Source organism: Myotis nattereri (genome assembly GCF_964212035.1).
Source record: "Myotis nattereri genome assembly, chromosome: 12".
NCBI lineage: Eukaryota > Metazoa > Chordata > Mammalia > Chiroptera > Vespertilionidae > Myotis > Myotis nattereri.
The window spans coordinates 38,980,964-38,996,490 of record NC_138087.1 but is presented as its reverse complement, the minus strand read 5'-3'; the positions used below and the strand labels follow the sequence as shown (position 1 = coordinate 38,996,490).

General features: G+C 42.7%; 1 long non-coding RNA gene across 1 annotated transcript; it reads left to right on the top strand.

Annotated features, from left to right (window-relative positions):
* Positions 1–58: 58 nt before the first annotated feature.
* On the top strand, positions 59–4,067 carry LOC308527895. Its single transcript, XR_013996659.1, has 4 exons — positions 59–978; positions 1,606–1,717; positions 2,714–2,830; positions 3,575–4,067. It is a non-coding gene; the product is annotated as an uncharacterized lncRNA (long non-coding RNA).
* Positions 4,068–15,527: the final 11,460 nt, after the last annotated feature.

The following is a 15,527-nucleotide window of genomic DNA, read 5'->3' as shown; positions in this document are numbered from 1 at the left end:
GCAGCAGCTGCGGCGGCGGGAGCCTCCGCCGCAGTCCGACTGGGTGCCGAGTGCTTTCATAGGGACGCGGCTCTGTGTCCCGGGTGCCCAGGACGGAGACCCCAGGACGGAGAGCAGGGGCAGCAGGAGCCCCTGGGTTTGGCCGATCCCTCCAAGTCTCCAGAGCTACCCGGGACCTTCCCCGCGGCTCTCAGAATGCTGCGTCCGGGCTGAACAGGCTGTTCGGGATAGGGCTCCCCCCTGCCCCAGGCCGTTGAACTCGGCAACGCCTGGTCGCCTACCCGCCGGACTCGGCTTGGAAGGGACAGGCTAGGATGCCAAGGCGACGGTGTCTCCCCTTCTAAGGACAGCAGGTGTGCCCAGGAAATAAGACCTACTTGACAGGTAGGGAAGAGTTGGCGAGGGGGTCCTAGCGGAGAGGAGAGGAGAGGAGGCTGGAGGGGCGTGAAGCGCATGTGGGCTGTGGTGGGGTTGGGGATCCAATCCGACTGAGAGCGCTGCGTGGGCGTGGGGGCATCTGCTGTCAGTCTAGCTACAGAAAGGGCAGATCTAAAGAACTCTCCCAGGGGAAAAAATGCCGTCATGGCAGCTGTAGCTAAATGTGCTCAATAGGAACCGAGAAGGTAGCGGATCCCTCCCAGATGAACCGAAAGCAAGGGGTATTTCTAGCCCTCATTACTTCCTTCCACTTCACTCTGGCTTGGTGTGGCTCACGTTGGAGCACCGTCCCCACGGGTCGCGGGTTCGATTCTGGTCAGGACACAAACCCAGGCTGTGGGTTCGATTCCCATCAAGCGCGTGAGGGAGGCAAAGGATCATCTATGTTCTCTTTACACATCACACCAACGTTTCTCTCTCCCTCTCCCTTCCTCCCTAAAACAACAACTACAAACCGCTGGTGGGAAACATGGGATGGATACATTCTACCTGAGGAATGCCCAGCCATTCATAGTCCTTATCATCACAATCGCTGACTTGGTGAGCTACCATCTTTCTGTTTAAAAGGATACTCCCCAAATTCTCAGCAAGTGAAACCCTCTTTTCAGTTCTGAAATCTTTTTATACTTCCCCCCACTCCCCCCCCCACACACACACACATTAAGGAAGTGTGTTATGGTTTAATATCAGCTTGGAATGGAGATCAATAATTCCTTGGCAACACAAATAACCCGTATTCTTAGACTTTTTCCAGCTTACTTCTTCCAATATGTCTGACATTTCAGGGCATCACTTGGTTAAGACCTGTAAAGTGTGTCTGGCTTTATCCTGGCATCCTAAACCTTCAATGCTCAGAGCAGCCACACACTTCTAGTCCAGGTGGCTGATTTTGCAGAAGAGAAAACGAACACCCAAAGATATTAAGTGACTCAAGGGCCAAAACCCAGGTTCCTTGATTCCTAATTCCTGAGCAAGAAATAAACGCCGGATTAATAAAATTCAATTAGGACTCAATAGAGGGGGCAGTGGAGGAAAGAGGAGCAGATCAAAAGAACCTTGATGGGCCTGGTGTGAATCACTGTGTGGGGGCAGCAGCACACCGCTGTAAGCAGCAGGCAGGCGGGGCTCTGGGAGTGGTAATCCCAGGCTCCCCTTCTCTCTCCTCAGACTCTGCTCTGAAATCCCAGGAGAGGAAAATGAATCTGCCTCCCGGAGAGGAAGGTGAAAATGCAACGTCAGTTCTCAGTGTCTCCTGGGAATGCAGGAGAGGTGAACACAGGTAAAGTGAAATTTAAATCACAGTGGATCAGAGATGGTCACGCACATTATGTCCAAATGCACACGTACATGTGTGCACACAGCCCTTGTTTCCCATGAAGAGCCTGAGTGCGTCCTTTCTGTAAAGCACAGGTAGATGCCAACAGCCTTCAGTTTCCAGAGAGACGTCACCACGCAGACCGACCACTGGCTACTTAGAGAGCTAACTCTATGAAACTGACTCTAAGCAACTATTCCAAGAGTCTTAAAATCATCATTACAGTGAATTAATTAATGGAACAAGGAACCACATAGTGTGAAACCTGATATTTCTTCCCTATTCTCTCTAAATCTATTAACAAGAATCTGGGAAAGTCACCCTCTATTGGAAGTAAACCAAGATCAATATCACTAGCAGTAATGACTTGGCAAGAAAATCTGGAAACATTTTAACAATCAGAAAATGCTCACCTAATTGTTTTACTTAATTTCAAATATAATTTCTCCCGTGTTTCCAGATCTTAGTCCAAAATGTTAATAATGCTATTCAATACTCCCCGATAAGGAATAAGCCTAGATTCCTGGTAGTAGATTTGGTAGCATTAATGGCCCTAAGTAATGACCTCCCTTATCCAGGTCTTTTTCCTCTGACTTTGTAGTCCCTTTATGCTGTGAACATAAAACTACATTTTTTAAAACAAAGTCCAGCCTGGCCGGCAGGGCTCAGTTGTTAAGCATCGACCTGTGAACTAGGTGGTCACGGTTCAATTCCTGGTCAGGGCGTATGGCCGGGTTGCAGGTTGTGTGGGGAGTGCAGGGCAGCTGATCAATGATTCCCTCTCATCATTGATGTTTCTCTCTCTCTCTCTCTCTCTCTCTCTCTCTCTCTCTCTCTCTCTCCCCCTCTCCCTTCCTCTCTGAAATCAATAAAAATATATATATATTTTTAAAAGATATAAAAAAAGAGAAAGTCCTTTTTTAAAAAAAAATGTTTGTGCATTTCTGCTTCTGTCCTTAGAATCCTGCCATCACCATGAGAACAAGCCCACTGGAGGATGAAAGGCCCCATGGGGCAGAGCTGAGTCATCACTGCTGAGGCCATCCTTGACCAGACAGCCCTCAGGTGACTGCAGAGGTACAAGCAAGCCCAAATGAGATCGGCCAGGCTTGGTCCAGATCAGCAGAACCGCCCACCCAACTGACATACTCACTGGAAATAATACATTGTTACTTTTTCAAGTCACCACTTCAGTTATCCATCGCTGCGTAACCACCACCCCAAAACTAGTAGCTGAGACCCCCACCATTTACTATTTTTCATCATTCTCTGAGTCAGCTGGACCCAGGTGGGCATTGGCCAGAGTCACTCACTTGGCAGCTGAGCAGGAAGGTCTGAGAAGTCTTCATTCACACACCAGGCACCTCAGTCTGCCACCACATGACCTCTGCCTTTCCAGGTCACAGGGCCGGGCTTCCTTACAGCACGTGGTCCTTTCAGCAGGACGGCCAGACTTCTTCCCTGGCAGCTGGCTTCCAGGGGGGAATGGACACTGCCAGTCTTCTTAAGGACTGAGCTTGGGAGTTCTAGAACACGCACTTCATTCTATTGGACAAAGCAGTCACAAGACCAACCAGACTTAAGAGGAGAGGAAATAGACTCACACATTTGGTTTGAGGCAAAGCATGTGTGTCTAAGAATCAAAGGGCCTGTCACAGCCATTTTGGGGAGACTATCTCGCCTACTAAGTTTTGGGGTGGTGGTTATACCCTATTAGCTACATTCTTCTAAGCGATGGCACCTTGGGCTAGTTATAAAACCTTTCTGGACCTTTCAATGACGTGAGGGAGGTTGAGTTTGTGTATTTAACTTTTTCTTTAGTGACGTCTCCAGGGCAAACTGAAGTCCCATATGTATCCAGAAAGGAGTTGCCGGGGGAATTTGTGGAGCATTGGACAGCTATGGGCACTTCTAATAGGTCACCTGTATCTGTTCAACTAGACACAATCCTCAAGAATCCACATGAAAGGCGTGCATTGTGGCGGCTCCAAGCAGCTTGGGTGGTGGGAGAAGGAGCAGGGGCCAGGCAGCCCAGGCTCGCAAAGGCACCCAGCAAGCACTGCCTGGCCCCGCAGCCACCCTCCCCAAGAGGATGGTCAGCACCACACCACCGAGGGCGCGGTGAAGAGATCCATGGGTTGTCAGCTATACCTGCTCCTGCAGAAGTGGAAATGAAGAAAGAAAGAAAGAAAAAAGGCAGCAGGAAAGGATAAATCTGCAGACAAAAAAAGTACAAACAAAGGGAATAGGGAAAAAACAGGCTGAAGTGGCTGGCCAAGAACTTAAAGATCTACCTGCGGGAAATGGAGAAACTAAAAATGAGGAGAATCTAGCTTCAGGTGAAGCAGAAGAGAAAGCAGCCAAGTCTGATTACTATCATATTAATCATATTATAAGACATAAAATACCATGTCTTATCAGTGGTCCCTGTCTCCCTTCCTAAACAATCCAGAGGAATATTTTTATCAACTATTTTGTAGTGTAAATGCTTTTTTAAAAGAGGAAATCATTTGCTGATTGGGTTTTTTTGTGTGGGGTTTTTTTTTTTTTTTTTTTTTTTTGTATAACCAGAAAATAGTGGGCTGTTGAATATGGGAGGCTTTGATTATCTTAACCTTCCATAGGTGGGGGTCATTGTTATATCCTAGAATACAAAGCATACTAAATGGCAATATGGCATGGGTTGTGCATTTAATATATCTTGAACATTTTAAATTACGTCTATTCCCATGTTGGTAGTATTGTTTCCTAAAGAAAACCCCTCCTCGATCTTGGCTCTCCCTGTCAGAATTTTGTGCATCTGCAACATCTTTGGTGAGGCAGTCCTTTCCCTGGTAACTTTGTTAATGTGCTGTGAAAGATTGAAGATTTCATCATGTAGCTTATATGACATTACATTGCAAATTAGTGGGACTTTGATGTTATAGCATATCAACATTTGAAGATCTAGGCACTTGATACTTCGTTAAGGAAATTTAGCCTCCACATTTTAAGCTGAAAATTCACCAGAATAACTATTTAGAAAAAAATCACAACGACGTAACTTTAAGTTTTTGGTACGTATGTTAAGAATTGTGTACAAATGGAAATGTCTGTGTACTTCTCCTCAAAACAATTGATAAAATGTCAATTATGAAAGAAAAAAAGGAAAGACATCATTGCCTCCACAGACGTGAACCAGGAAGGAGAGGCGGCGTTCTTCCAGCCCCCGAGTGACCATCTTCCATCACACTGTCTTCTCTTCCCGGAAACTGGATTTCCAAGCAGACACGGAAAGCCACGGCTTCGCTGCCTCCCTGTGTGCCTCTAATTCCCCATACACATCTGAAATGAGGTGCTCCTTTCAGGGGACTCAGTCTTCTCTCATTTCAGTTTTGCTCTTCAGGTTAGCAAAGGCTTGAAACCCTCATCCTAATGGCTTCCCTGTACCATCTTCCTTTCCTCTAGCTTTGCTTTTCTTTTCTACTGCACCTTTTCTCTCTTAATCCTTAAAAAAAAAAAAAGAATTAAAAGAGAAAGAGAGAGAGAAACGTCAATGAGAGAGAAACGTCAATGAGAGAGATACATCGATTGGCTGCCTCCTGCATGCCCCCCTCTGGGGACCCAGCCCACAATCTGGGCATGTGCCCTGACCAGGAATTGAACTGGGAACTTCTTGGTTCATGGGTTGATGCTCAACCACTGAGCCACACTGGCTGGGCTCTCTTAATCCTACTCATTTCTTTGTTCCTCCTTCCTCTCAGGATTGGAAAGAGCACTGAGCTAGCTATGTAAGACCTGCTTTCCCACCCCACCTCTGTCCCTGCAACAGTGAAGTCCTTATTCTCTCTCAGCTTCAGAATCCTCGGATTCAGATTCCTGTCTATATCATGAGGGTGTTAGGTGAGATGCACTGAAGAGTCATAAACCTAACAGACTAACCCCCCTAACCCCCCCCCCCCCTTTCGACACACACAGTAGCAAAACTTGGAGGAGGTTGAATATTAAGGCCTCAGAACCCCTTAGAAGAGGTGTACACGCATCTCAACCTTTCTCAAACAATTCCCAATACCTAAGTACTTTTTGCTAAGTTTTTCATTTTTCAGTTAGAAAACATGCAACTCTACCAGCTACAAGCCCCACTTAACTCATCATTCTTTGTCCAGAGGTTGGTGTCATTCTAGCTCTCAAGACTAGCTCATTCTTCAGCCAGAAACTATGACATCTGGATGCGCAATGTTAGCAGGCTTTCAGCTCTGACCCTAAAAATGTTCTCCAATATAGCTGGAATTCATCTACAAAATACAAAAAAGAACTTTAAAAAAAGGTTTCCCTGACAAATTCACCAAAATATAAAATTATATGCATTGAGATTATAATTATGTGAAAAAAAGAGGCACATGAACAACTCCTGAAGGAAAACAATTAAAAATTAAAAAGTTCTTATGCTAGGGTGGGGAAATTCTAAGATTTAAAAACGTTTCAATGTTGTGTTGTTTTCACACTTAAAAATGCATATGCTATTAAAACTTCTAATTTCCACTAGCCTCTACAATGTTTTCTGTTGAGTTCAGGTACTCCTTTACTCTTCAACATTTTTTTCTTGTTAGAAACAGACTCACATACATACCTTTTCTAGGTGAATTTTTACTTTGCCCAGAAATTTTTTTTTTTAAAAAAAAAAAACAATATAAACTGAATAGTGTTTGATTTAAAGAATGAACAAGAAGTGAGAATATCAGAGCAGAGGGGAGAAAGAAGGGAAAAAGTAGAGAGTTGTTAGTATAGCACAGAGAAGCAAGCTTTATTTCAGAAAGCATCCTAAAGACATTAAAATATAGACACACGGTTTTTATAGCAAGTCTGACCGTGGGTGTTAAGGAACCTGAAAGTCAAGGTCTTCCTATGAGAGAAAGCAAGCCCCTTTTGTTTGGAGAGGCCGTCTTTAAAGCTTGGTGTAGGTGAAGGAGGCAGAAATGAGTCAGCAATGTTCCTCAAATCAAAAACTGCAGAATCCATTGCAATTATTATACCCCAGGGAGCAGTGTGCTGAGACAACTTAACCTAAAGTCGCAAAAACAAGCTATGGAACCAGGGGTAAAACCCAGGGCTGCCATCTTACTCCCTTGAGCAGAAGAGGGGCAGCCGCATCTGCCCCGGACTCACCAGGCCTCAGCATAGGGGTGCCACACCACACGCTTCTTTGTTCTAATCTGTGAAGTACTCAGTTGTTTTCTTCCTCTTTAAAACATTAAAAGAATTTCTTATCAATAGTGAATACATTTGACATCAGACGGGTCATATAATAAAAGAGAAACAGATCTAGAAAGAATACCAAGAAATAAAGGAATCTACAGGGAAGGCTCGAAAGAAGGAAATGAATTCAATAAAGACACTCAAGTTTTCTAAATAGAGGCAATAGCAGTCCACTCGGGACGTCTGTGTGGCTGATGCCTTCCTGTCACCATTTGGGGAAGGGCTCAGGTGCTTGCCGTGAGGGATGTAACATACAAACAACCCTCAGTCCTCAGTGAATTAAGACCGTAGAGCAGTGGCTCTCAACCTTGGCTGCACATTAGAATCACCTGGGAATCTTTTAAAAATCCTGATTTCTGGGCCTCATCCTCTGGAAATTCTGTTTCTTTGTTATGGGGTGGGGCCACAACATTTGTAACAAAGAAACAGAATTTCCGGAGAATGGGGCCCAGAAATCAGGATTTTTAAAAGAGTCCCAGGTGATTCTAATGTGCAGCCAAGGTTGAGAACCACTGCAGTAGAGGTTCATCTCTTATTCGACAGGGTTTGGTGATCAGGTTGACTTCAGGCAGTCATTCAGGGACCCAGGCTCCTTCCATCTTTGGCGCCATTGTTTTTAACATTTAGCCTCCAAAATCCCTGCTGAGCTGGAAGAAAGCAAAAAATTTAAGATGGGTGGTATGGGCGTGGCAAATATCACCTCGACCTGCGTTCCACTGGCCAGAACTCAGCCATGGCCCCAGCAGACGGCAGGGAGTGTGAAGATGTATGTATAATCGCTGTGCCAGGGAAAAAGGAGAGAGCCTAGGTACAGTGAGCACTGTATTCTCTGCCTAATGTCTACATTGAAGACACGTCATCTTAGGTTTATTCTTGAACAGCTCTGATTGGAGACTCAGGAAGGAAAGTCTTTAGTAGTCAGATTAGTCTCCTGAGCTTGTATCTGGGTGTTACTTCCAGAACAGAATTTCAGCCCATCGTGTGTGTGGTGTTCTGGGTGGCACTGCTGTCTTGCGAGTGTCTGTGGACACACGAGAAAGCATAAGGAGTCAACTGCCTACATGGTTAGAAAACGGAACACTGGAGGCAAGTGTAAAAAGAAGGGTCTTCCAGGGCCTCTGCCATCAGGAGAGCACCATTGCTTCCACCATCCTGGGAGGAGACGGAATCTGCACAACCAGCTTCCACTGCCACTAGACACTCTGGAGCCTTTGAGGGGAAGAGAAACATAAGTCCAAGCTCCACCTGCAGCCACCTTGTCCTGATGGCGCAGGTGTTCGCAGGAGAAAGGGTTATAATGAGGGAAAGAAAGGAGGACGAGTGAGCAAGAGGCATGTGGTTTTTTTCTAGCACAAATACCCTGTAAGAAAAATATAGAAGTTGGGGTTACCGTGGGGATTAACAGACACTTTAACCCAAAAGGCAAAGCCACACCATGAAGATGTAAGTTAGAAATGTTGGAGAACCACCCACTTTTTTCTTACTGCAATAGACTCCGCTTCGTCTTTTTCTGTGTGCAGGGGTCCTCAAACTACGGCCCGCGGGCCACATGCAAATACAAATATTGTATTTGTTCCCGTTTTGTTCTTTTTACTTCAAAATAAGATATGTGCAGTGTGCATAGGAATTTGTTCATAGTTTTTTTTAAAACTATAGTCTGGCCTCCAACTGTCTGAGGGACAGTGAATGGGCCCCCTGTTTAAAAAGTTTGAGGACCCCTGGAAGGGGTTGGGTAGGGTGCTGGGTAGGGGGAGAAGCAATGGACCAGGCTACATCCTCTCCACATTCTACTGTCTATCCTTGGTTTGTACTTTCCATTGGCTGTGGATATTGTGTATATGTGTGTGTAACTTAATATTTTCCCTTAATTTTAAAGTAGTGAGTGTAAGAGAGAAGTCCTCTATTGTGACCATTCTGCACACTGAGAAATACAGTGGTGTTTCTAGAGACTTTAAGAAAAATGGTTAGAGAGGTTTGTTTAATATGTGGGGGCTTGTTCATGATAATAATAAAAGGCATAATTTGAACTTGACCATATGGTATGATCTCAAAAAAGTACAGCAAGTCTAGAAAAATGTCCTTAGGGAAACTGCTAAAATGTTAGCTATTGTTGCCTTTCAGATTATTGTTGTACTAACTTTTCAAATCAGGAAATGATAAACAATTGAGGAAATATGTTAACATTTAATGATGACAAAAATTTATGTATGATATAAGAATTTAGAAAATTTTATGAAGGCAGAAGAAATTACTTGATTTCCTTTACCCAGAGACTGCCACCTCCAACATTTGGTATTTGCTTACTACATGTTAAAACATTTTATACTATTTTTTTTTAGGTTAAAATAACGTATGCAGAGAAAAGAATCTGAATAGATATTTCTCCAAAGAAGATATACAAATAGACGATAAGCACATGAAACAGAACTCAACATCCTTAGCCATTAAAGCAGTGGTTCTCAACCTTCGGGCCCTTTAAATACAGTTCCTCATGTTGTGACCCAACCATAAAATTATTTTCATTGCTACTTCATAACTGTAATGTTGCTACTGTTATGAATCGTAATGTAAATATCTGATATGCAGGATGGTCTTAAGCGACTCCTGTGAAAGGGTCGTTCGACCGCCAAAAGGGTCGCGACCCACAGGTTGAGAACCACTGCATTAAAGACTGCAAATCAAACTCACAGTGAGATATCACTTCACACTCACTAAGGTGGCTAAAATTAGAAAGACATAAAACCAAGTGTTGGTGAGGATGTGGAGACACTGGAGCCCTCATACTGTGCTGTTGGGAATATAAAATCTTTTGGAAAACTGTCTGACTGTTCCTCAAAAGGCTATACATGGAGTTACCATATGACCCAACAATTTCATTGCTAGGTATTTGCCCAAGAGAAATGAAAACATATATTCACATGACAACTTGGACACAAATGTTCATAGCAGCACTATTCACAATAGCCAAAAAATAAAAACAAATAAATAAAGGGGAAACAACAACAACAAAACAACACAAGCCAAATCTCCAATAACTGATGGACGGATAAATAAAATGTAGCATATCCCTATAATGGAATATCATTCAGCAATAAAAATGAGTAAGTACTGATACATGCTACTCCGTGGATGAATCTTGAAAACATTATGCTAACTGAAAAAGGCCACATGTTATCTGATTTCACTTATATGAACTGCTCAGGATGGGCAAATATATAAAGACAGGAAATAGATTAGTGGTTGCCTAGGACTGAGAAGAGGAACCCTTGCTGAGGAAATGGGGAGTAACTATTAATGGGTACTGGCTTTTAGGGGGAGATGATGAAAATTTTCTAAAATTGAGAGCAATAATGAATGTACAACTCTATATATACTGAAAAATATGGAATTGTACATTTCAAATGAGTGAATTGAATGGTATATCAATCAATCTCAATAAAGGAGTTGTTTTTAAACAGTGAATACATAACATGTCCATCTTGAAAAAATTCAAACCTTATAAAAGAGTCTACAATTAAAAGTAAGATTTCCCTTCCCACTCACCATCCAACTTCTGGTTCTAGTCTCAGAGAAGAGCACTTTTTAAAAGTTTCTGGGTTTTTTGTTCTTCTGGTGGCTCTTGTTTTAAGGTTAAATAATATAGTTATACTTTTCTTAAAAAGCATATTCTACTCTGACATTCTACTCTGAAAGAGAAGGAAATTAACAAACAGTTTACTGTGTGCAAAATCCTCACGTTTCTGCCTCCCATTTTTTTGTGATTTATTTTTGTGATAGTTTTTACTTTTATAACTTTAAAAAATATATTCATGTCTCTTGCATAACTTTTCAATTTTAGGAACCATTTATTAACTGGAAGGGGGTAGATCTTGGATATTTCAACAATAAGCTGCATGGGAGACATTCAAATAAATGGAATGCTGAGTCCTATCGACAGAAGACTGCCGCCTACTCTGCTTAATTATGGCTTCTGCATAGCAATCAATAATGCGGGCTTTTCAGTCTTGGGTAAAACCCAATTGCAGCCGCCTTCAACTTTCCATGGACGTGAGAGTGGATGGAGTTTTAGCAAAGAGGGCCCCAAAGTTTCTTTTCTTTTTTTAAAAATATTTTTTATTAATTTCAGAGAGGGAGGGAGGGAGGGGAGAGAGAGAGAGAGAGAGAGAGAGAGAGAGAGAGAGAGAGAGAGAGAGAGAAAAACATCAATGATAGGAGAGAATCATCGATTGGCTGTTTCTGCATTCCTTCTACTAGGGATCGAGCCTGCAACCAGGGCATGTGCCCTTGACGAGAATCGAACCCAGGATCCTTCAGTCCACAGGCCAACGCTCTATCCACTATGCAAAACTGGCCAGGCCCCCAAGTTTCAATCTCTGTCTGTAAGATGTTGGCAAGACAGGCACAGGAGAGGGTGTCCGTGAACCATCTCAATTATTCCTCAAGTAGCGGCTGTAACAAAAGCTCAGTCCTTTACCTATAGGTAAAAAATAGGGGTTAGGCCCTGCTGGCGTGGCTCAGTGGTTGAGCATCAACCTATGAACCAGGAGATACTGTGGTCAGAGCACGTGCCCGTGTTGTGGGCTCAATCCCCAGTAGTGGATGGCAGCTGATCAATGATTCTTTCTCATCATTGATGTTTCTCTCTCTCCCTCTCTCTTCCTCTCTAAAATCAATAAAAATATTGTTTTTAAAAATAGGGGTTGTGATGGGGAGAGAATGAAGCCGCTGGAAAAATGTTGCCTGCTGCTGTAGAGTTCATTTTCACCACAAGGATGGCAGTCCTGGGGGCACTCTTCCACTTCCTCAGAATGCATCACTTAGATTTCCCTGCTTCTCCACAGTGGGGATCTGGAATTACGGCTGATATGCATATTAAATTATGTTCTATAAGAATTTTTCAAATCTTTTTATTTTACAAAATTAAGCAAAATGAACAAAGCATACATAGAACTATAACAACCGTCTCACTTCAACAAAACCCTAACTTTCTCCACTTCTGCTCATCTATCCTGCCACCCCCTGGCCCCAGGCCATCGCCTCTTGCGTAGATGACCACTGCGCCAGTTAACTAGTCTCCTTTCTTCAGCTCTTGCCTCCTTAAAGTCCATCTGCCAAACACTGTGTGTGTGATCTTTAAAACAGTGGCTGTCACACTGCTGCTTAGTCTCCCAAAGGCGTTCCTCCATCTTAGAATAAAAGCCAACTCCTCGCTGGGGCCCTCAAGGCCCTGCATGCTGGGACCACAGCGCACACGTCTTCTGTGTCATTGCAGACCACTCTGCCCCTTGCTGCTTAAGGCCTCAGTCATACTGGTCTATTTCTTTCTGTTTCATGAACATGCTAAACTACTTCATGCTCAGGAATTTAAGCTTTCTGTCCCTTCGGCTGGAAAGGCTTATAACCTGGATCTTCCCCCAGCTGTCTTCTCTGGTCATGTGAACCATGACTCTTCCATGTCATTTCCTGCAAGAGGTCTTTCCTGACCATTGTGCTGAGAGATTTATGGTCACCACCTTCCCTCTAGCACGTACACACACACACACACACACACGCACGCACACGCACACACACACGCACACGCACACACACGCACACACGCACACGCACATGCACACACACACATCAGCGCTACTCAGTGTATTCATATATATAAGATAAAGGGCTTAGAACAGCACATTACAAAGTCTTCAGTATTGTTAGGTCTTACTTTTCCCTTTATTTATCACATATTAACTAAATTTCTCTTGTGCATTTACTTTTCTATGGTTGGTCTACCTCTCCTCATTGTTAGCTTCATAGGGGTAGGGATTATGACTGTTTTGTTCATTTATATAGGTTCTAGCACCTAGAAAAAAGCCTGGCGCATGTTAGGTGCTCAATAACCATTGTTGGAAAGATGAAACTAACTACAGGAAAAATATATACATATATGACCAAAAAAATACTGGAATAAAGCCACCAATAACTCAGAGTAGAAGGATTCTTGGGAGACTTTTGTTTTCCTCTCTCTAGTTTTTCAGATATTCCATTTTTACATAGACCATGTATTCTTTTTAAATGTAAAAAGAAAGAGTTAATTTGCAAAAAGACTTATGTTCGTATGCCGTATGGAATGTCAGTTGGTCAGTTTCTGCAGGCATGCGGCAGGTTGCAATCTCCGGACCTGGGTATAAGTATAACCAGTTCTTAAATCAGAAGTCATCTGACATTCTTCAGGAAGAGTCAATGCTGTGTCCCTCAGCGTATGAAAGCATATGCAGGCCCTGGGGAGAGCCCCTGGGGAGGTTTGACACCTCTCATTCCATCAGCAGCCACGTGTCATGTGATCAGTCACCCACCTCTTTATCTCCAGCTCCTTAAGTCAGGAGTTCTGTTTAGCTGCAGACCTTGACACTGTGGAGGTCAGCCAAGGTCAGGGCTTGGTAAGAATGACTCACACCCTGATCCATGGTCTCCGCTGAGCAGAGCGATCACTGTGATTTTCCAGGCGTGGCTCCCAGGAGGTGGGACTCATTCCCTGAAACACAGATCCATGAAAACCCCCTGAAGCTGCTACGAAAAGGGTGTTTGGCATTGAGATTTTTAAAAAGAAGCTTCTACTCTCTGGTCTTACCCATGTGGTTCTGATTCAGAGCTGACTGTCCAATGTGAACATGCCTTTTAGGCTTGTCCAAAAGAGGGAAATCATTGCAATTTTAAAAAGTGATTGTGTTCTGACTGGCATGGCTCCGTGGTTGAATGTTGACCTATGAACCAGAAAGTCACAGTTCAATTCTCAGTCAGGGCACATGCCTGGGTTGTGAGTTCAGTCCCCAGTGGGGGCAGGCAGGAGGCAGCCAATCAATGATTCTCTCTCATCATTGATGTTTCTCTCTCTCTCTCTCTCTCTCTCTCTCTCTCTCTCTCTCTCTCTCTCTTTCTCTCTCTCTTTCTCATCAATAAAAATATATTTTTAAAAATTATTGTGAAATATTGCAAACATAAATACAAGTATTAATAAGAATACAGCAAACAACTGCAATATCAGAGTTAAGCTTAATAAAATTTGTACATGTCTCACTTTGGAGTCCCTTGTGTCTTAAAAAATAATTACAGATAGAGTATATCCAACCCCAATTCCATTCCTTTCTCTCTTCCACAGTGGCAGTCAGCATCATAAAGCAGCCATTTATCATTTCCTCCACATGGTTTTATATAGCCATGTATCTATCAACTTCATTAAATTGTTTTGCTTGTTTTCAGCCTTTACATAAAGGTTGTCATACTTCACATCACATTTTGCAACTTTTTCCTGTTGTTCAGCATTCCATTTACAAGATTTGTCTTTGTTGATACATGTGGTGGTCAGTTGTGTGCATTAATATGGCGATGCTACTGTCCCCAGATATTCAGTGCAACACTAACCTAGGTGTTGCTGTGATGGTATTTCAGAGGTGTGATTAAAGTCTATAATCAATTGACTTTAAGTCAAGGAAATTACCTTAGATCACGCGAATGGATTTTATTCAATCAGTTAAAGGCATTAAGAACAGAGTTCAAGATTGTTTGAAGAAAGAAATTCTGATTGTAGATACGGCTTCAGCTCCTGCTTGACAGTCCCAGCCTGCCCTTCCTGCAGGCCTGCCCTATGGATTTCAGACTTGCCTCTCCAGGACCACAGACATTTATGTCAAGTCTTGGCAATGAACCTCTTACCATATATCCTCCACTGGTTCTATTTCTCTGGGTGAACCCTGACTGATATGATATATGTACCTCTGACTCATTTCTTTGTGTTGTTGTATAGTAGGCATCAGAAAACTTTCCTTATAAAAGCTGATAAATATTTTAGGCTTTGTGGGCCATACAGTCTCTGTTGCAACTACTCAATGATTCATTATGGCATGAGAGTTGCCATAGACAGTGTGTAAAGGAATGATAGTGGCTAGGTTTCAATGAAGATGTATTTACACAAATGGGCATTGAGCTGGATTTCCCCCATGGGCAATAGTGTGCTAATCCCTGCTATATTGTATGCCATTGTGTAAGAAACCATAATTTATCTATTCTCCTGTTGATGGACATTGTCTACACCCCCCTTACTACACAAAGCTGTATTTAACATTCTGGTACGCATTTCTTTTCTAGTGCACATGTTCAGAGTTTATCTCAATCTATCTAGAAGTGGAATTTCTGGGTCATGTGGTATATGAATCTTCAACCTAACTAGATTTGTACCAAATTACATACTAAAGAAATCATTCCCATTTACACTCCTATCAATTGGCCAGGAGAGTTCCAGCTTCTCCACGTCTTCCATGCCACTTGGAGTTGTCAAATTTATATTTACAATTTGGTGGATATAAAATTATATTTCACTATAGTTTTCTTTTGCATTTCCCTAAAATGTGAGAAGCGTTTTTCCATTTGATTATTTTCCATCCATATATACTCTTTGATCAAGTATCTGTTCAAATTTTTTGGCCACTTTAAAAATTAGGTTTTCTTTCTTATTATTGAATATATATATATGTATATATGTACTATTTTCCTATATGAT